This window comes from Leucoraja erinacea, chromosome 31 (assembly GCF_028641065.1).
Source record: "Leucoraja erinacea ecotype New England chromosome 31, Leri_hhj_1, whole genome shotgun sequence".
Taxonomy (NCBI): domain Eukaryota; kingdom Metazoa; phylum Chordata; class Chondrichthyes; order Rajiformes; family Rajidae; genus Leucoraja; species Leucoraja erinaceus.
This window is the reverse complement of record NC_073407.1, coordinates 17,087,968-17,111,162: the sequence shown is the minus strand read 5'-3', so window position 1 is coordinate 17,111,162 and position 23,195 is coordinate 17,087,968. Positions and strand designations below refer to the sequence as shown.

At 45.4% G+C, this 23,195-nt stretch overlaps 1 long non-coding RNA gene across 1 annotated transcript; it reads right to left on the bottom strand.

Annotated features, from left to right (window-relative positions):
• Window positions 1–8,407: 8,407 nt before the first annotated feature.
• Window positions 8,408–23,150, bottom strand: LOC129712004 (uncharacterized). The gene is made up of 2 exons (XR_008725980.1): window positions 18,372–23,150; window positions 8,408–9,393 (listed from the first exon to the last, which is right to left on the bottom strand). It is a non-coding gene; the product is annotated as an uncharacterized LOC129712004 (long non-coding RNA).
• Between the last annotated feature and the right edge of the window lie 45 nt (window positions 23,151–23,195).

The following is a 23,195-nucleotide window of genomic DNA, read 5'->3' as shown; positions in this document are numbered from 1 at the left end:
GAGATTACGTGGAAGTCAGTGACAAGAATCAGGCAAAAATATATTAAACAGTGAACTTCATAGAAATGTGAGATGAGTTAAAAGGAACCAGCAGAGTAGCACAATGGAGAAATTTCACAATGTTGACATCCCATTGGTGACCTTAGTGAATAGTTTAGTTTAGTTAGTTCAGTTTACTTTATTTATTGCCATGTGTACTGGCATGCAGTGTAAAGCTTGTTCTGCATGCTACCCATGAAATCACACTATACATGAGTACCATAGACCAGCTTCGAGACCAGCACACAGAGAATCGCCATAGCCCAACATCATCATGCAACATCCAAGACTCTGAAAAGTCTGATCTTGGCCCAAGGAGATATGCAATTCTTGTTTTCGCACTTTAGCACCCAGTGTCCTGGCAGCACTGGATTGATGAAGTAGTTGAAATAGATGCAGTAACAACATTTAAAAGGCATCTTGGCAGGTAGATGGGATCAAAAAGATATGGGCAAAGTGCAGGCAAATGGGACTAGCTTGGAAGAGGCGCCTTGGTGAGCATGGACAAGTCAATGCTGCATGACTCCATGGTACAACCTGAAAACAAAAGCTAACATCCTAAAAAAATCAGAAAACAATTCTGGCTTTTAGTAGAGCCTTTCACTGCTTCAAGGCAGCAAATAAATTACTTTGTTATATGACATTAGATTTCAGGCTTTCCATCAACGTACTAGAATCTGATGGCATCGGTGGTTCAATGGTGATGAAGTCAACTGGAGTGGCCCGGGATGATGGACCAGCAGGACAATGGCCAATGCAATCAGCACGTGGATTAAATCAATAATTTGGTGATCCCAATGGTATTGGGAAGAAATATTGACACAAATAATAACAGTGTGTGTTATTTTGACACACACTCAGTCACGGTCATGGGACTAACCCGCACTACAGAGACTTGGCCTAATTCAGACCCCAGTGTGATATTAAGGTAGCACTGCTGTATGGGACCAGATAATATCCCCCAGGCTTCCTCAGGTTAAAGGCAAAGCAGCCAGGGTAGTCTTTAAACCTGTAATTCTTTCCCAGTTTATTAAATCGTGAGGGGAATAGATAGGATGCACAGAGTCTTTTCCCCAGAGAAGTCAAGGTCCAAAGGGTTAGGATGAGAGAGGAACCTAATGGAACCCAAGTGCAACATTTCCACACCGAGGATGGCGAGTGTATGGAATGAGCTGCCAGAGGAGGTAATTGTGGCAATTATAACACCATTTAAAAGACATTTGGATAGGTACATGGATAGCAACAGTTTAGAGGGATATGGGCCAACTGCAGGCAAATGGGACAGAAGTGTCCAGTTCCCCCAATACTTGTGTAGGAATGAACTACAGATGCTGGTTTACACCGAAGATAGACACAAAAAGCTGGAGTAACTCAATGGAACAGGCAGCATCTCTGGAGAGAAGGAATGGATGACGTTTCGGGTCAAGTCAAGTCAAGTTTATTTGTCACATACACATATGAGATGTGCAGTGAAATGAAAGTGGCAATGCTCGCGGACTTTTGTGCAAAAAGACAAACAACAAAACAAACTATAAAGACAATCATAACACACATATTCTTGTTATGTCGAGGTCTGAAGAAGGGTCTCAACCCGAAATGTCATCTATTCCTTCTCTCCAGAGATGCTGCCTGTCCCACTGAGTACTCCAGCTTTATGTGTCTATCCCCCAATACTTTGTCTTTTGCTCAAGATTCCAGCAGCTGCAGTTCCTTGTGCTTCAAATGAATTGATGGATCAACCAACATTGATTTCCCTGCTCTACGACATTATTATGCCAACTTGAATAGTCTGAAGTATTTTGATTGAATTGAGAGGAATGAACTTGTTTCCTCTATCTGCACGGCAATTCACAATACCATTCAATGATATGAAAGGGACCTTACCATACATCTGCAAGGGTCCCTGAAGTGGCAGTGTGATTAGATAAGATGGTGAAGTTACATATGGGATAGTGTTTTCATTAACTGGGAGGTATAATAAAGCAGGGAGTAAAGCAGGAGCTTGGTACAACTTTATAGAACATTTGTTGAGCTATGGCTGCTGTACTGCATGTCCTTCTGATCATCATGCTGGAGAAGGACATGATTTTATGGGAGAATGTGCAGAGATTCATCAGGCAGGTGCTTACATTAGAACATTTCATTTACTAGGAGGGACAGGGTAGGCTGGGTTTATTTTCTTTGGAGTGGAGGAGGTTGAGGGAGGAACAAATGCAAGAGATACATTTAATTTCCCCATAGCTGAGGTATCTGAAATTAAATGGCGTTGGCTTAATAGACAGAGTGATTAGATAGGTTATCACCTGGAACACGCTGCCTGTGGGGGGTGGTGAAAATGGAGACTCTCACAACATTTGAGAATGATCAAGATAAGCGCCTGAACTGTTAGCACTTAGAAGGCTACAGACCAAATGCAGGTGCAGGGGATGTGGGTGGAAAGATTTCCATAGAGAAGGCGGTGGGTTTACGGAATGAGCTGCTGTAGGGAATAGTTGAGGCACTTGCACTTAGAAAGTTTAAAGGACATGTGGACAGGAACATAAATAGGAAAGGTTTTGTGGGATAAGGGCCAAATGCAGGCACGTGCAATTAGTGTAGGTAGGCATCTTTCTTTTTACTGATACAATTATTTTGTTAGAAAAGCTATGCATAACAGCAAGAGCTATCACTATTCAGCAACATTTAGCAATGACCTAATTAAGCAACAAACTAGAGACAGTAGCATCAGCAAAATACTGCTTGTAATATAGGCATCTTGGTCAGCATGGGATGAAGGGTCAGTTTCCATGTTGTGTAACTCTATCTTCTTCTTGCGTACGGTGTGCACAGCCCAAAGTTGTAGGTCAACATGTTCTATTTTATCTATTTGTTTGTGCACGTCGGGTCGAAACAGGATGGACCATGTGAAGGTTACAATTTCCCACCCCGTGTAACTCTGTGAATCAATAAAATTGCTGTCAGAATTTGTCTGCACTGTGCGAAAATACAGCATTAAACAATTGTCGTTATATTTGCGTGGTGAATTGGAGAGCTGGATGGCATCTTTGTTGCAGTTTGAGGAATGGTCCTGACCTGAAATGTCGTCTGTCCATTTCCCTCCACTGACCAGGCGAGTTCATCCAGCAGTTTGTGTTTTGCTCAAGAATCCAGCATCTGCCTTCATGTCTTCAACTTTTCTTGTTTGTTCATCTGTTTTGAGAAAGGGGAGCTTACAAAAGAGAAGAAAGCAAAGGAGTATGTTGTTAGGATACAATGAAGATGTTTCAGAGAAAGCTTCTGTCGAGCATAGACATCAGCAAGGAGCCTTTTCCTGTGGTCCCAGTACAATTTGAGCTGATGGTGGAGGTAAGAGGCAGGACGAGGTTGACGGCTCTGAGTAACAGCTCGGATTGAAGATCCTCTTAACGATAGTTAGCGTTTGCGTTTGCTTGAATGAGCAGCGCATCATGTTGCTCGGCCTGCAGCTTCAAAAGCTTGTCTTCCCCACATCATTTCGGATTGCTTGACAAAGTGCAGCAGCAATTTACCAGGATCAGAGAGTACTAGCTGTAAGGGAAGGTCGGAGAAGCTTAGATTGTTTTCTCTGGAATATTGAGGGCTAGGTGGAGACGTGATAACATTGTCAGAGGCATTGAAAGGTGTAGACAGTCAGAAGCCTTTCCCCAGTCAATGACTACAGGGCATGGCCTTTAGATGAGGGGGGAGGGGGGCAAAGTTTAAAGCAGATGTGCGGACAAGTGTTTTACATGGAGAGTGGTGAGTGAATGAAACGTGCTACCAGAAGGGGTGGTGGAAGCAGATAGGTTATTGGTATTTAAGAGGCTTTCAGATAGACATGTGGACACGCTGGGAATGGAGGAATAAGGATCACCATCTGGCAGATTAGATTAGTATATCCTCGCATTAGGTTTGACATAGACGTTGTGGGCAGATGAGCCTTGTCCTATCCTGTACTGTTCTATGTTCCATGTTATGAACTGTGCCGCATCTTGTCAGTACAACCAGGGTCTATGAGGAAGAAATTTAATTGCAGCCCCTGGTGTATCTTCCAACTTAGATTTATTCAGGCGAATAAGCTGTGAGTAATTTTTTGCCAACAACATTGCTGGAAGCTAATCAAACTCTGCGAGGAACAAAAGGGTACCTTGATTAATGAAGAAGGCCTAATGTGTCTCCACGGTCAATAAGATTAAATAATTAAAAAAATAAAACGGTGGAAGGAATAAAACATGTGGGCGAATGCAATGTCAAATCAGAAAGCAAAATGGAGAACATGCAGACACAGAAGAATGCAGACAAGAGCTGGAGTAGACTGATATCCTCCTCTCCACCAAAGATGTGTCAGGGTAACAGGGGTCATGGGGCGAAGGCAGGAGAATGGGGTTGAGGGGGAAAGATAGATCAGTCATGATTGAATGGCGGAGTCGACTGGATGGGCCAAATGGCCTGATTCTGCTCCTAGAACTTATGAACATGAACCAAAGCTCCTCAAGCACACCAGGCCCTGGGTGATCAGTCTGCTCCAGATTCTCATAGAGGAATACACCAAGGAATCAGGCCCATCATGTCCATACTGAGCATCAACCCTCCCATCTTTATACTCACCACTCACACTCATCAGTCTGAAGAAAGGTCTCGACCTGAAACGTCACCCATTCAAACATCACCCACCCATCTCCAGAGATGCTGCCTGTCCTGATGAGTTACTCCAGTCTACTCACTGGATGCTTCTTCCTGATTAACTACTGAATTTATGGCTTATTTTCTCATCACGGCTCAAGTAATAGCTACATCTGGGTGAAATCTTTCCTTCTTACTCTTCACCGCTTCTCTCTAAACCTGTATCTCTCCAATCTGATCCCTTCCTTTCAGAGAACAATTCATCATGATTACATTTCCTTCAGAATATTGAACATACTGACTCCCATGTTTAAATAATCAACTCTGAGGGCCCTAGAGCATCAGAAATAATGTTCTGCTAACTGATCTTCCATTATTTTGAAAACTTCCATCAGATCTCACCTTACTCTGTTAAACGTCAGGGCACTCAGCATCCCTGGAAATGTTCTGTTTGTTATCGAGAGCTCCTGGTAATTTATGGGAGGTTTTTGCTGGGGGGTTGCATGTGAGATCTTTCAGATCCTACGCCCGCTGAGCATGCGCAGCACCAACTGCAACATGCGCTACTGCACAGCATTGACTGCACATGCACTTGCAACATGTGTTGCTGTGCAATGTTGGCTGCAATGCACCACTTACAGCATGCACTTCTGTGCAATGTTGCCAATATACAGAGCACTTGCAACATGTATAGGAAGTTAATGAGTAACCTTTTCACTGATGATGAGGGCTATATGGAACGAGCTGCCTGAGGAGGTAGTTGAGGTAGGTACAATAACAGCATTTAAAAGACAGGGCTGCACAGTGGCGCAGCGGTAGAGCTGCTGCCTCACAGCGCCAGAGATCCGGGTTTGATCACGACCATGGGTGCTGTCGATGTGGAGTTTGTACGTTCTCCCTGTGACCATGTCGGTTTCCTCCCACATTCCAAAGATGTACATGTTTGTAGGTTAATGGGCCACTGTAAATTGTCCCTAGTATGTCGGATGCGAAAGTGGGAGAACATTGAACTAGTATACGGGTGATCAATGGTCAGATTGGACTCAGTGTGCTGAAGGGCTGTTTCCACGCTGAATCCCTAAAATAAAACTAAACACTCAGCCAGATACATGGTTGGGAAAGATTTAGAGGGATATGGGCCAAACGGGTGCAAATGGAATAAGCTTAGATGATGGCCTCTTGGTCAGCATGGATGAGTTGGGCCGATGGTTCCATGCTGTGTCACTTTTCTCCTTCTTGCGTATGGCGTGCACAGCCTAAAGTTGTAGGACAACTTGTTCTATTTGATCTTACTTGATTGTGCACGCCAAGTTAATTGCATTCGTCGAAACAGGGCGGACCAACGTGACGGTTGCAGTCTCCCACCCCCTGTGTCACTCTATAACATTCAATTCTGAATCTTCATGGTGTGTATGAGGAATGACATTATCGTCCTTCATCTGTAAAACATTAGTCTATTGCTTCAACGGCCTTCACATCGCCACTGTCAGAACGCTGCATATTTATCTTGTTGAACCCTGTGATCCAACGTGACATGTTGCATGATATTCCAGCGCAGTATCGATCCACTGTGAAATCCAGGTTCCCGCCACAGAGACGATTTTGACATTTGTGCTCCGTCTGTTCAGTCTGAGAGGGATTACAAACTTCCACCACGGAGCTTTAATGCTTGTTTTAAAATGACTGCTGCATTTACACAAACAGATGGTGCCCTGCATGGATTTGCCCTACTTTACCAGCCCCTTCTAAAGCCGCTGCAATCTGATTGTGTTTGTTGTTAAACTGACAGCATTTTGCTACGTCAGTCGCTTCAAGCACAGGATATTTTGAAAGGCAGAGATAGACAGGTTCATGATTAATGTGGGCGGCAGTAGTAGGCCATTCGGCCCTTTGAGCCAGCACCACCATTCAATATGGTCATGGCTGATCATCTGAAATCAGTACCCCGTTCCTGTTTTTTCACCATATCACTGATTCCTTTAATCACTAAGAGCTAAATCTAACTCTCTCTTGAAAACATTCTTTGAATTGGCCTCCACTGCCTTCTGTGGCAGCGAATTCCACAGATTCAGCAATTGTAAGTAGTTGCTTAAAAAACTGACATTTTTATTCCGTTTACATCTGGAGTGAGGCTCCATCTGCTGGACAGTTAAATATTTGTTTTGGATGATCTGAACCCCATATTAGTCACTGCTAAACTCCACCTTCAAGTCCCCAGTCACGCTTCAAGCATATTTGTTAGCTGTAGGCAACCAGAAACAGGACCTGGGCTCCTGAGATGCAGGTGAATGGCCAGGGTGCCAGGCTCCTTGACGATACTTCCAGCCTGTTCGATGCAGCGCGCCATGAAGATGGACTGGATGGAAGGAAATGATGAGCCTGTGATGGACTGGGCTGTGACCACCACTCTCGGCAGGTTCAGGCGGTCAAGAGAGGAGTAGTTGCCAGGCCAGGCAGAGATGCATCTCATCAGGAATACCTTCTATAGCACATCTGACACAATCCTTGCAGACATGCAGAATCATCTTAGACTCCGAGAAAAAGTAAATATGCCGATGCATTTCTCAATCATCATGTCAGTGTGAAGTGACAGGTTAGGTTGCTGGTGAAACAAATGGCTAAGAACATGATGCTGTTGGCCATCTCTAAGCAGCTATGATGATGAGGACAGGGTTGTGTTCACACCTCACTAACAACAGGGCACTAACCAACCCTTTGGTTTTGTTGACATTAAGGGCTTGGTTGTTGCCCTGGCACCATGACACAAAGTGCTTTAGCTGTATTCATCAGCACCTTTCCAGCATTTCACCTCAACATTGTTGATAATCTGGCTGCAGATGGAAGCCACAACCAATCTTTCAAAGTTAGTTATCGGGCGGTTGTCATCGAGACTGGTTATGTTAGTTTTCTTTGGGACTGGAATGATGGGGATTTCCTTGAAGCAGTTGAGAACAGTAGACTATTGAAGTGAGAGGTTGAGATGTTAATCCAGACTGGGGTCAGTTGTCGGGCAACTTTAGAAACTATTCAGGGACTCCATGCTTTTCATGCAGGGACTGTTTTTCAAAGGATCACCCTCACCGAACCGACTCATCTGACTTCTGCTACTGCGATGAATGGGACAGAACCAGTGGGGGACGTGCCTTGGTGGAACTTTGTTTGCCCTGTTCAAAATGGGCATTAAAGGCGTTAAACTCATCTGGTGAAGGTATATAATGCAGAGAATGCCCCATATTTTGGCTTGTAGCCGGTCATGAAGAAGGGTTTCGGCCCGTAACGTTGCCTATTTCCTTCGCTCCATAGATGCTGCCTCACCCGCTGAGTTTCTCCAGCTTTTATGTCTACCAACCGTTTCCTCGCATCTGCTGGACTCCACCTTGGAGGAAGATGTGCAGTGCAAGTTATAATTTACACAGAAAGTGGTGGGTGCCTGGAACGCAATGCCAGGGATGGTGGTGGAGGCAGATACTACAACAGTGTTTAAGAGGAATGTGGATGTGCAGGGAGTGGAGGGATATGGATCACGTGCAGTATAACATGACATCATGTTTGGCACAGACATTGTAGGCTGAGGGGCACTTCCTGTGCTCCACTGTTCTATGTTCTCACTTACTCTCAACTCCCACACAACCTCATGTTTTTTCTTTAACCCACAGCCACACAATCCACATCAAGCCATCTTACATCAGACCTCAGCTTGGGAACAGAATGACAGGAAATTTAAAAAAGCCAGCCATAGATCCATAGCCTCCACAAAGAAACACAGTTTATTTAAATAAAGGAGACTTTGATTACACAGATATGTCATTTTTGTATATGCCACAGGTCACTTTCAAAGCATAAATACAACTTTAGCATCAGATTTAATTTGTTTCACCATGAATATCATATACACACATTTCAAATCATATGCTTGTATACCAGATATTTACTGTATTAATATACACCATCACAGTTTCATTTAAACTAAAACTCTACACAAAAGCATGACAAATTTATTTTATATCTCCCTGAAACACGTATAAACACAATGAGAACAGGCTTAACAAAACGGCTCTTACAGAGAGCAAGAGATAGTAAAAGAATTATACAGCAGGAACTCTATTCCCCAGATTTGTGCAACATCAAAGATATGCAGACGCCAGCACACGTGATATATATATTTATATAGTTTCATTTCGGAATAGACAGAATGCGGAGGAGACTTGACGCACAGCAAGCTAAAACAGACTAGAGTTTCAAGGAGGGGCAAGAGGTTCCTTGGTCTCAGGGGCTGCCACTTAGATTGCCTAAAAAATATGGGAAAGAGAGAAGGGAGAGAGAAAGAGAGAGGAAAATAATCAGGCCAGTCATGTTAGATTATGTTAAAGCGAGGCAAAGCGGAAAGTAAAAAAAATAAATTAAGGGACTTGGTAAGTTGTAAGATTACAGGGTAGTACAGCTGGTAGTGCCGCTGCCTCACAGCACCAGAGACCCAAGTTCGATCCTGACCTCGGGTGCTGTCTGTGTGGAGTTTGCACGTTCTCCCTGGGTCCGTGTGGGTTTCTCCCGGATGCTCCAGTTTCCTCTCATATCCCAAAGACGTGTGGGTTTGTGGATAAATATACTTCTGTAAATTGCCCTTAGTGTGCAGGACGTAGATGAGAAAGTATGATAAGATAGAACTAGTGTGAAGGGGTGATCAGCGTTGGACTCGGTGGGTGGAAGGGCCTGTTCCCATGCTGTATCTCTCAGCTAAACAAAGAAAGTAAACAGAAATATTATACATATAAAAGTACAGCACAGGTATAGGCCCTTTCCACAATGCCTTATTGGTGAGCATAATATGGCAAATTTTACAAAGGATTATTTATGGAGAGATGACATTTCTCCTCAGAATATTTTTTTCAAACACCAATCTCAGAGTATGGGGACTCAAGGACATGGCCAATTTCAACATTGGACAGATGATTAGAAATACCATGCACATGGCTGTTAACAAAGACCACTGCATTCCCATTCCTAACCCCAGTCTCTCTCTCCCACCCTGACCGTCCCATATAATGCACCAAACGCTTGGCCTCTATTGAACTTGCCAGCACTGTGGACTGCCCCCCCTTAGATGTGATGTCCAGTTGCTTTTATGGTTAGTAGCCACATCAAGGCCACACTGAAGCAGAAATGAGTTGAGTCTTACTTTGTTTTTAAAAATTAAATTGTATTTTGGGCAAAATCACAGTTTACTTGAATCGGTTAAAAATAACTAAAGCAAAATCATAGTTGGGCCTTTAAATAAGCAGGAGTCATAATTAAAATTTCACAAACACAGAAGTGAAGTGATGTGTTTTCAAAAACGATCTAGCTACTCCGTACGTGGAATATTAATTTAGACCCCTCACTCATGAAGCTCTCCAGGCCTTTACTTAAAAGGATAAAAGAGATATTTGTAAGATTTCTCCCAAATCCCCAAAAGATGTGTGGGTTTGTAGCTTAAATAGCCTCTGTACATTGCCCCCAGTATGTAGGGAGTGGGTGTGAAAGTGGGATAACATAGAACTAATGTGAACGAATGCTTGATGGTCGAGGTGGACTTGGTGGGTTGAAGGATTGTTTCTCTTCACTTGGAAGAGGGCTCCTACATATTTATTCTTCAGGCCTGGGAGACCAGGCTGCCAATGAATCATGCCTGAATTACTTTATTTAAGGTAACAGTTATCAAAGGGGCTCTGGCTGGGTTCTGGGGGTCAACCGGGATTATTTGAAGGAAATAAACATATCAGTGCTTGTCAGTCACTGCATCCTGATGATCAGTGCCCAGGGGTATAAGCATAAGGATATGTAAAGTACAGTGAAAGGGGTCAGCTCATACAGTGAAATGCTTTTGTGGCTTGCTGACCAGACAGCGGAAAGATAATACATGATTAACACATTGTGTTTCATACGTGTTCAAACCATTGCTATCAATATCCCACTTGCCCAGTGCAGGCAAGAGGGAAGAGCAATCACAGCGGATGTACATGAGAGCGAGAATAGGTTGCAGAGAAAGAAGGAAAGACTATTGGGAGGAACCTACACCCGAAGGGCTGAATGGCCTCCTTCTGCATCATAGCAAGTGAGCACCTAAATCAAAATTTAAAAAAGAATGTTAAATCTCCATCAGGCACCAGTTTACTCTGTCAGCTTCTGGGCAAACACTTCAGGAAGAGTGCTGACATTTTCAGAATTGCAATCACATACAGTATATTTGCACAGGTACATAGATAGAAAAAGTTTAGAGGGACGTGAGCAGATGGGACTAGTTTAGATGGGACTTCTTGGTTGTCGTGGATGAGTTGGGCTGAAGGACTGGTTTCCCTGCCGTATGGCTCCGCGGGAACGTGTACAGCCTAGACTGCGGTAGCAAGATGTGGATGTCAGGGAAGTACAGATGCTGAATATTGAGCAATACACTGAAGGAACATTGGAGGAACTCAGAGGCTCAGGCAGCATCTGAGGAGGGAATAGGCAGGCAATGTTTCAGTTGGGTCCTGACCCGAAACGTTGCCTGTCCATTCCCTCCAAAGATGCTGCCTGACCTGCTAAACCTCTCCAGCACTCGTGTGTTTTCGGTGCCAGTGGGGGTGGTGAAAACTAGAATGGGTTTTGATGGGAATAATTAATAAGGATCCATTGCCCCCTGTAGAGAATCTGAGAACAATGACAAAAGAATTACTTAGAGGTGCGACATGCTTTTAGCCTGAAAACCACATTGGGGTTGCAATTCCTGCCAGGGTGGTGGAAGTAGGTTTGCTGTAACTTTCTGCAGGGATTTGAATAAAATGGTTTAAGAAGGAACCGCAGATGCTGGAAAATCGAAGGTACACAAAAATGCTGGAAAAACACAGCGGGTGCAGCAGCATCTATGGAGCGAAGGGTTTTGGCCCGAAACGTTGCCTATTTCCTTCGCTCCATAGATGCTGCTGCACCTGCTGAGTTTCTCCAGCATTTTTGTGTACCTTTGAATAAAATGGTTGATGGAAAAGCACACCAGAACAATGGGGAAAGAGAATGGGGCAAACTGGGTCACCGAGTCAGGTCAGTGTGGGATCCAAATGGCCTTTCCCAGTGCTGCGTTCCAGACATCCATGAGTAGTGGATGTTTCCGAGTTTCCTTTCTGCTCCCGAATTGTCCTCTCTCCCCAACTTGGGCACAGCATGGAAACATCCCGAAAACATTTAAAAACATAACAAGAACATGACAAGATTTTTTTTTGTTTAAAACACTCTCAGGAATTCTACAAACAAAGAGTGATGCAGCTGGTAGAGCTGCTGTCTCACAGCGCCAGAGACCTGGGTTCGATCCTGACCTCAGGTGCTATCTGTGTGGAGTTTGCACGTTCTGCCTGTGACTCTATGGGTTTTCACCGGGTGTGCCGGGTTCCTCCCACATCCCACGGACATGTGGGCTTGTAGGGTAATTGGCTGCTGTAAACTGTGCCTAGTGTGTAAGGAGTGGATGATAAAATGGGGTAACATGGAACAAGTGTGAGCAGGTGATCAATGGTCAGCATGGGTTTGGAGTTATCATGCTGTTATCTCACAACTAGAATCAATTCAGAAATATCAGAACGGTTGACAAGGTCATAACAGCAGAATGCTTAGAGAGCAGAGGCTTAGGGGCTCAGGCTTAGATCAGTACTTCCATCTAAGGGTATGATCCATTGCTTACATTGCTGTCATGTCACTGGAGCTGTGGATTTCAGCAGTGAGCGGACTGCAAAGAAAGGGATTGTGACACTGGATAAGAATTTAACTGCAGCGCCTGGATACTGTAATGCGAACAGTGTGTGGAAAACACAAAGGGAAAGAGGGAAAGGGCAATGAGGATTGTGCAAACATTTATGAGTCAACTGCTTAGACCCCAGACAAAGCATTACATCTCTCTTGGTGCCTGATACTTTCGTAAACAATGCAAGGTGTTGGTGAGGGTGCATCAGAATGGTACCAAGGATGCAAACGTTTTGTTAAGTGGAGGGACTAAAGGATTGGGACTGTTCTCCACAGAGTCGAGAAGGTTCTCAAAAACCCCAGGGTATCAGGCACTGTTTCCCCTCACAGGAGGGTTGATAAACACAAAGAATTAAGGAAGAAACTCTTTGCACCGTATGCCAGCATGATATGGAATGCCTTTAAGTGGGCCCAACTCTGCCTGGGAGACCAGGCCAATGAATCATGCCTAACTTGTTTAAAATTACTTTGTTTATGGTAATAGTTATCAAAGGGGTTCTGGGGGTCGCAGCCGGGATTATTTGAAGGAAATAAACATTGCTTGTGCAATATCAATCTCTACATTAGATGAGGTGCTAGCACAGTCTAAACTGTGCTCTTTACAAACATACTTTGATCTTACTTTAGGCAAGATTCTGACGCACTGTTTTTAAGAAAAAAATGAATAAACAACATTCTCTAAACCCTTGCAATAGCTGAAAATGAATCAAATTTATTTGTCTAACCAGGACTTCAGATTTTGAGAGAGTTAACAAGACGAAGGTAAAAAGAAGGCTGCTTCTTGATTCATATTTGTGACGTACATATTCTATATGGTGTGGACTTTGCTTAATATATTTACAAATTGTTGGTGTACTTGACCAGCTGAGGGATTATGTTATAGGCAGACTCTACGTCTAGGTGACGTTGAAACGTAAGGGGTCAGGGGCAGCACACAACAGCCCCCAGGCCTGAAATCTAAGAGGCTTGGTTTTTACACCAGGTCAGGTAAACCAGGTCAACTAGACCAGGTCAAGTAGACCAGGTGGGAGAACAGGTCAAGTAACCCAGGTGAGAGAGCTCCTACTGATAAAAGGAAGCAGCAATAGAGAAGGGGAAACAGTCAACTACCACATCATCACGCATGTTTCAGTCAACGTCACCCATACACCGCAGGATTCGCCTGCAGACAGGTGAGATCCTTAAAAGTGAATCCTTGAGGTGTTGCTTAAGAAGGGGACCGACCCTAAACATCACCTTTCCATGTTCTCCAGAGATGCTGCCTGACCTGCTGAATTACGCCAGCACTTTTTCTTTTGTTTTTGTAACCCAGCATCTGCAGTTCCTGGTGTCTAAATAACCCACACCTTCAAGCTCTGCCACTTCATCCCCCTTTCTTATAAAGAGTCTTCTCTGCTCAAAGCACATCAACACGAGGGGCTGTTTCAGCAAGCAGTGAGAGGAGGATGCATGACGTCATCGCTCCATACAAGAGCCACATCAATGATCGTTGAAGCTGATGTGAGCAGTGGCTTGAAGACCAAGGAAGGAATGGTAATCAATGGTGACCAGGTTACATTGCTAGGAACTGCAATCATCTCAGATATTGTGACTGATTCTTTTACTATTAACTGAGGATGTCCACCGGTGCAGTGGAGACACAAAGAAATGCACATGCTGGAATCTTGAGCAAAACACAATGTGCTGGAGGAACTCAGCTGGTCAGGCAACATCTGTGGAGGGAATGGACAGATGACATTTCGGGTTGTAATCCTTCTTCAAACTGATTGGAGAAGGGGGGAGAAAGCTGGACAAGAGGTGGGGGTGGGGCAAAGCCTGGGAAGAGATGGTCTTGGGTGATAGTCAGCAGTTTCTATAGCAAAGTCCAGAGTCAATAGGAACACCGGGACTGGCCAGAGACAGTGACCAGTGATGAACTTAGTGAGGAATAGCAAGGCTGTGGTCTTGCCAACATCCAACCAGTGGAAACTGAGTCAAAGCTGAATACCGCAGAACAAAACATCAGAGGAAGAGGGAGAGGAAGGATCAGGAGAGGTGGAGTTGGTTGTGGTCAGCATGACCATGGAGGTCACCATATCTCCAGATGATGTACCAAGAACCAGAATTCCTATATTTCCACACAAAATGCTGAAAGCCATGAATAAAACATTTTGTTGTATCTGTGTGTGTGTGTGTGTGTGTGTGTGTGTGTGTGTGTGTGTGTGTGTGTGTGTGTGTGTGTGTGTGTGTGTGTGTGTGTGTGTGTGTGTGTGTGTGTGTGTGTGTGTGTGTGTGTGTGTGTGTGAGTGTGATTATGTATATGTGCCCACATGTGCATGTTAGGCGAGGTTGTCTGTCTGTGTGTGTTTGTGCGCACATATGAAAATATGTATGTGTATGTACATGCGTTTAGGATGTGTGTGTCTGTGTGTGAGTGCATGCATGCACCTCCTGTTTGATTTTACTCTGCAAGGCATTATCTGCAATTAAAGCACAGAACACTCATTTCCATATCATTCAATCCCACTCCCAGAGTGGTTGATCGTCTATGTGGAGGTGGGGGAGCGGAGAATTGCCAAACTAATATATCTCAGTGACAGACCTTCATGCCACTGTGACTTCCCTCACATTGGCAAAGATGGGCACCAGTTTCTCTGAGGGTTCACAATGTAGTAAAAGAGATGAGTGATTTGGAATTTGTTTTTAAAGAGGCCATGAGATTAACAGCGGGAGGCCCCGACATTGCAGCAGTAAAGGGTTTAGCGCGCACAGTTGCTGCTTTCAGATTTGTAATTTCCACCAGATTTTGCAAGGTGCCTTGCAGAACCTTGCAGCAGAGGCCCAGACCCAGTTTAAACAAACACCACAGGCACGCAGGCTGGCTGTTGACAATGAATAGGTTGGTTTCAGTTCAAGACCCTGCTGGGAGCATGAAAAACTTCACATCCGTCCGGCAACACATTGAGAGCGAGCCAGATATATTTTTACATAGGAACACGCAAATAACATGCATGCATCGTAACGGTAGGAGGGAACCACACCACTATGGCCAATGCAGTCAGCACAACACAACAACAGTCAAGAAAGTTTCCATTAAAGTTCTGTTTTACGTTCCATTATCAAAAGTATTGTCTGAGAGGATACTTTCTCCCCATATCATTCATTAGAGATTGCAATAAAATGCTGGCTCCTTTATCTTTCTGTTAGACTTGAAAGAATTTTATAGACCGAGTGTGTGGGGGAATGTGATGGAGGGTGAATGAACAAAGTAACCTGCCCATTGAAACCAAACAAGAGTGTTGGGATACAGGCCCGGGAGGGAACTGGTGCATGTGAATCTCAGCTGCGAGCTGTATTCTGCAGACATTGCTTGCATTTACTCTTATTCCCAGCCGCCAGTCTTTCCCCTTGATTTGAAAGTTGATTGAGGACTATTCCCAGAGTTGCTCTTCCTCCAGTGCCTGACTCACTCAACTCGTGATGCTGAGGCAGTGAGTGGAAGCTGACTCCTTCACCAGTGGGGTGTTACAGACCATTGACGCATTGCAAGCAGGCACTCTGGCTAGAGCTAGAGATATGTAAAGTTGGTGAGACAAGGAACTGCTATAACAGTTCCATAACAGACACAAAATGTTGGAGTAACTCAGCTGGTCAGGCAGCATCTCTGGAGAAATCGGTGACGTTTGGGGTCAGGGCCCTTCTTCAGTCTGGACCCATCTTTAGATGATAAAACTGTTGCCTAATGCCCCCGTCCCACTTAGGAAACCTGAACGGAAACCTCTGGAGACTTTGCGCCCCACCCAATGTTTCCGTGCGGTTCCCGGAGGTTTTTGTCAGTCTCCCTTCCTGCTTCCACTACCTGCAACCTCCGGCAACCACCTGCAACCTCCGGGAACCGCACGGAAACCTTGGGTGGGGCGCAAAGTCTCCAGAAGTTTCCGTTCAGGTTTCCTAAGTGGGACAGGGGGCATTACAACTCCAGCGACCTGGGTTCATTCCTGAGCCCTGGTTTCATGCGGAATTTGATGTTCATCTTGTGACCGTGTGGGTTTCCTCTGGGTGGTCTGACTTCCAACACATTGCAATGGTGTGTGGGTTGGTAGGTACTCAACCCCAATGTAAGATTGCCTCTAGTATCTGGAATGAGCTGCTGGAGGAAGCTGCAGAATCAGATATTTTACAACTTTTAAAAGGCATTCGGGCAGATATATGGATAGGAAGGGTTCAGAGTGCTACGGGCCAAATACAGCCAAATGGGACCAGCCCAGCATGCCAACTTGGTCAGAATGGACAAAGTGGGCCAAATGGCCTGTAGGCTGTGCTATACAGCTGCATGACTAAGGTGGGCGGCAGTATTGATGCGAATGTCCCGAAACGTTGCCTATTTCCTTTGCTCCATAGATGCTGCCGCACCCGCTGAGTTTCTCCAGCATTTTTGTCTACCTTCGAATTTCCAGCATCTGCAGTTCCTTCTTGAACACCGTATCTCTGAATTAAACCAAGCTCAACTGAACCGGCTCTTACAGGTAATTAGCCCTGACAGGTAAGATAACGGAGCCAAAGCTATCTTGCAAGCAGTTTGGTTGAATCAATGCGTTCGACAATGTTTTCTCATCCTTGACTTTGCCTTATGTTGTGTTTCTGGTGCAAGTGTACAGCAATAACAGCGAGGCAAAATGAGCAGACAATTCACCCAACATACTATGTTACATCCAAAATACTCCGAAATACAGACACAGTTGTCCTGGCACCCTGAGAATGCCATTGTACTGACAGTGTCCTCTGTCACATCCAGTTTTCGTTTGGCAGCTGTTGGTGTTGGTCAAATTTTAAAAGCCCTTCCGATGCTCATCATCTACCATTCTGCTGAAGCTAAGCACGTGTTAGAGGTCAGCCCAGGGGGTGGGGAGATGGTTAACTGATCGAGGGCCTTGGCAGGGTGCTGATGGACTTTCCCCAGTCCCAAGAGGTGCTCCAGTTTCTGGCTGGTAATTGATGGGAATGTAGGGCTACAGGGAGAATTGGTGGGGAAGTGAGGTTGGTCAAGGAGCTGACATACACTTGATGGGCCAAATGGCCTCCTTCAATGTTGCAAGAGAAAATGGAAATGTGGAAATACCGATCCCCTCATGGGAAATTGCCCAATACATGTTCACAGGCTTGGAAAATCCCTGAGCTGGGGAATGCAGGGTAAGGAAATGGGCACGAGGGATGGGCAGTGAAATATGGGAAGGGCAGAGGAAAGGGAATAAGAAGAACGGGACAGAGAGGGATGGGCGTGGGGAGGGGGGGGGGGGAGGGGGGTAGGGAGGCCAAGGGGAGTGGAACTGGGAGGGAGGCGGGAGGGGGACGAGGAGGGAGTGATGGGGACAAAGAGTGAGGGGGTCGATGAGTGAGAGGAGGGTGAGGGGATCGGAGAGTGAGGGAAACAGAGAGGGTGGACAGGAATGAGGACGGCTGGCAATGAAGGGAGGAACTTGAGGGGTGGGGGAGTGATGTGTCGGGGGGGGGGGGGGGGGGGGGGGGGGGGGGGGGGGGATCAAGTCTCAGAACCGAGCTCTGTGCCAAATCTTGTGCCAAGAAACTTACAATGGAGAAAAATAAACATCCGTTGCTACCAAAGAAATCGGACTCAGCGACAGAGGACAGGAGTGTATTTCCACAACAAGAAAGAACAAAGCTGATTGATAATCAGTAATCTCGGCACTGATCCCATTAACGTCGGGATGAGCAGCCGCAGCTCAGTGGGAGGAGGGTTTGCAGGCACTGCCTTTATCAGCGAGGAGGAAAATGGCGACGAGATACATTTGACCCAACGATATTTTCTTGACAGGGTTACACAGACTGTCGTATCCTCTCGCTCCACCACCTCCCGATAAAAGCAGTGTCCTCTTTGTTGACTACTAGTCCTACACGACGGGGGTTGATGGAGCAGGGGTCATGCACAACACAGTGGAGGAAGCGGGTTAATGAGTGACACCACGTACCAGTCAGGGGTTAATATCCTCAAGGGTCACTTATTGTTATTCTGAAAGATAATATCAGATAAAGATGGCAGACAGGCATGGCCAAAGGTAACAGATCATGAAGACAAAATACACATGTGCAGCGTTCCCCTTCTGTGGACAATTCTCCATTGTACAAGCAAGTTCAGACCAAGGCCCTCACCAACAAAAGGTACAGGTACCTAGAGAGGACAGACATTCATTGTCTGGACCAGTGTTATCCATGAACCTTCCACCATGCACCACATCCCAGGAGTGGTCCTGTTCCACCAATATAGAGAGGGATGCACATCAGCTGCAACAGTCGGAGGTTTTAATGGTGCAGATACCCAGCTGCCAACCTCTGGACATTGCTGATTAAAGGCCGAGACCTCCAACCAAGATAAAAATGGGATTGGACAAAGTTCAGGAAAGGAAGCTCTGTCATGGGACCTCCACTTTCCTTGAAGCCTGCTTGCCCCGTTCCCTGGACTCAGTGGCGGTTGAGAGAGAGCGAGAGAGACAAGGGGACAGGGAAATGTGGCCCTGAACAATAGTGCCAATAGCATCTCCCCACCTCTCTCTGTGCCGGAAGCCACAGAGAGACCGTGGTTAAGGGAGATGACTCCCATCTACTCCACCAGCTTGTGTCACGAATCCCACTGGTCTAGACATTGCATGCCTTTTTTTTTTTGCTAGTTTTTTAGTGATGTGAGTCAATGCTTCCTTAGATGGCGATGCACATTATGTCGCAAGGCAATTTACAGAACCTGGATGTTTGTCCCCTGTAGGAACCCGTACTGGTTCTAGAGCAGTTCAGTCCGGGTCAGTTAGAACCCTTGCCGGTCCCTGCAAAAACAAAAGTCAGGTCATTACTAACACCGGCCATCTGATTCTTTGCACTCTTTCCCTGCGAACTTCTCCCTCCCAGTTCCTCTTGAACGTTTCTCCAAGAATAGTGATCTCCAGATGCCTTGAGCTCCCTTGCCATTGACATATTGATCTTGGCTTACTAACGAGAGACGGTGACAAACGTTATCAAGACGCAATTATCACTGCAGGAAATGGACAGCAAGTTGTGTTCTGTAATGCACAGAGATGGGGGCAGGTTCAAAGTAGGGCAAGGGGGAGGAACGCTAACATATCTACAGATTTTGAACTTGGATATAATGATCCTGTAGAACTGGCCACTTGGCGGCAGTGTTACAGAGATGTAGCTGTACTCGCTGGGTTAATTGACACAGTTGGAACAGAAGTACAACGGAGACATATTAATTGTGAGTCCTGATTTATATGTCAAATAATAAAACCCAATGATCAATAGTGAAAGGGGAAAGATTTAATAGGAACCTGGGGAGCAACATTTTCCACACTGAGGGCGGTGTTTATATGGAACGAGGTGCCAGAGGAAGTATTAGTGGCAGGGATAATAATAACATTTAAACACCATTCGGACAGGTACATGGATAGGAAAGGTTATGTGGGATACGGATGAGATGCGGCCAATGGGACTAGTGTTGATGGGGCATCTTGGTTGGATTGGATAAGATAGGCTAAAGGACTTGTTAATATGCTGTATGGTTGTATGACTTCAGTAGGATTGTTGAGACAGTTAGCTAGAGGATTTAAATGGTTGACCCATACCTGTAAACCCAATTTTCACATCAACTTGTATCTTAGCCCTGAAGAGTTGAAATATCTGACTAATACTGCAATTAATCACTGATTTAGAGAAGGCTTGATATCATGATCCTTTGAATATTTTTCCCACATTCGTCCAGAGGATACAAGGAAAAGCGGATTCTGGTGAGCAGGAGATAGTTCCTAGAAAGATTAAAGACAGCATGGGAAAAATAACCAGAGGCAAGTGTGCAGTGTGTGTAGGGAGTGTGGAAATTGGGGCCCCAGTCTACCTGAAAAGAGGTGTGGGAACCAGCAGTCATGAGGCCAATTGTTGAATCCTTTGGATTACCAAAACTGTCAGAAAGCAAATCACCGGAGTTTTACTGTATCTCTGCAGTGGAGAAAAACACCAGTGATGTTATTGGAATGTGTGTGATCCTGGCTCAGCTTGACAGACAAAAGGTGAGGTGAAGGTTCCCTTAGTGCAGGGTCCAGAACTAGTGGCTGTTCCTTCCACTTAAGATGCAGATGAGGAGGGGTCTTATTTTCCAGAGGATCAATTGCCCTTTGGAATTCTGCACCTGAGATAGCATGGGAGGCAAGTCAGTGGATATATTCAACGCCGGGACAGACACAAGTTTGGAATTGAGGGCAATGGAGGAGAGGCTGGAATGTGGTTGGCGATAACGTCAGCCCTGTCTTCACAATGTTTGGGGCGGCTGGCTCGAGTAACATGATTCTAATAGAAATGTTTGAAGTCATACAGCACGGAAACAGGCCTTTCAGTCCAACACATCGATGCTGATCAAAACATCCCATCTAAGCTGGTCCCATTTTCCCGCATTTGGCCTACATTTCTCTAATTCCTTTCCAATCCTTGCACAGGTCCCAATGTCTCTTAAACGTTGTTATTAAATTTACTTTTAAATAAACCAGTAAAGGAATTAATGTTGGGTTATATCCGGGAGATTGTAAAGAAAAAGTTATAAGTTACTGCACCTATTAGCTACAGCTGCCTCTGGGGACAGCTTTGAAGGGGGAAAGACGGGAGTTCAACCATCGATCAGGAATGTGAGTCGCGGGTGTCAGGCTGGTCAATGGCTTCACTGTTTCCCTGCGGTTTCATGGTGAATGGGGCCATACAGGCCAGACTGCTGCTTCCTCCAGCAGACCCAGTAATAAGCACGCCCACTCCACCAGAGGCTCCCTTTGGCTGTGCCCTGAGTCGAGTTTTTAAAGTCAACCACTTTAATGCATTCAAATACCTTGTAAAAATGAAAGCAGTTTGTAGGAATAGCTTGTACAAGGGGCGAGGAGATGATATACGTCAGGGGAGGCAGAGTGAAAGAAAGACGGTGCGAGAAAGGGAGGGAAAGAGGTAGAGTGAACGAGGCGGAGGCAAGTAGACAGGGAGACGCACACAGCTGGATCAGTGTACAGCTTGAAGCAATAGAGAAAGGTACACACACCCACAAAGACTCAGGCACATGCAGACAGGCACATGCAGACAGGCACACACAGACAGACAGTCAGACACACACACAGTCAGACACACACAGTCAGACACACACAGTCAGACACACACAGTCAGACACATAGACAGACACACACACAGGCAGGCACACAGACAGGCACACACACAGACAGGCACACACACAGACAGGCACACACACACACACAAAGACAGACACACACACACAAAGACACACACACACAGGCAGACACACACACAGGCAGACACACACACAGGCAGAAACACAACTACATAAGCAGTCAGACACATGCAGGCAGGCACAAGAAGGCAGGCACATGCAGGCAGGCACATGCACACTTTTGGACACTTACACACACATATACAGGCACACAAACATACAAACACACACGCTAACACACAACTAGATGAAGGCAGACAATTAAAGAGGAAATGATACAGTAGAAACATAAGTGGAGACGCAGGTAACTACACAGTGAATATACAACAGAGAGACAAAAAGTACTGGCAAACATGCGAACCAGCAAGAAGGAGCTGGGCACAACAAAAGGTTTGTCACAGTTACAGAGGAAAAGAGAATGTGGGAGAAATACACGTGTGTCGAGTGAATGGAGAAGTCCAGAGAAAAGAGCACACGCAATGTTTGAAAAGCAAGATGGCTTGCAAGAAGAGAGATGGAGTGAGTGAGTGAGAGAGAGGAAAACACAGGAGACAAAAGGCAGCAAAACGAGAGAAGAAAAACAAGAGCTGGAGAGAGAAAGTGTAGACAAATAATCAGCTGATCCATCGATCAGAAGAGCAACTGTCGGCTCTATCAGAGAGTCATACAGCATGAAACAGGCCCTTCGGCCCAACTTGCCCACACCGGCCAACATAGCCCAACTAGACTAGTCCCACCTGCGTTTGGTCCATATCCCTCTAAACCTGTCCTATCCATGTACAGTGCCTGTCAAACTGTTTCTTCCATGTTGGAACTATCTTTTGGGGCTTAAACTATCTTTTCACCATTTTTACCTCCAACTGGAGATTCACTGTTACACCTGGAGAAACTGCCCTTCCTGACAGAGATTCGATTGTTATCCATTTTGCTTCCCTTCACTGTTGCCTTATTCCAAGCCTTTGTTCCATCTGTCGTACCTGGCTGCTGAGTCCACTCTACAACCTCAGGTGTGTCGTGATCTACAGGGAGTGGAGTCCACCAAGCACATTGATCAAATAGGTGTATTGATCGCTCAATGCAAGTTGGAACTACTGGAGATGAAAGAGATTGCTGGTCTCCTGGAATACTCAAATTATTCTGTTACCGCGGAGTAAAAATAATGGCACAGCTATTGCCTCACAGCGCCAGAGACATGGGTTCGATCCTCACTCCGGGTGCTGTCAGTGAGGAATTGCTATACCATCCCTCTGACTGTGTGGGTTTCCTCTGGGTGCTCAGGTTTCCTCCCACATCCCTTACATGTGTGGGTTTGTAGATTAATTGACCTCTGTAAAATTGCCCCCGAGTGTATAGGGAGTAGATGTGATAGGTGGATAATATGACACTAGTGTGAAAAAGCGGTCAATGTTTAGCATGGATCAAGTAGGCCAAAGGCCTGTTTCCACGCTGTATCTCTAGAACGGGAAAACTAAAACAAAAATAAAATGGGATGTTACAATAATATGGACAATAATTAGGTATGTTACAAAACCTACCTGAATCGTCATTGGGA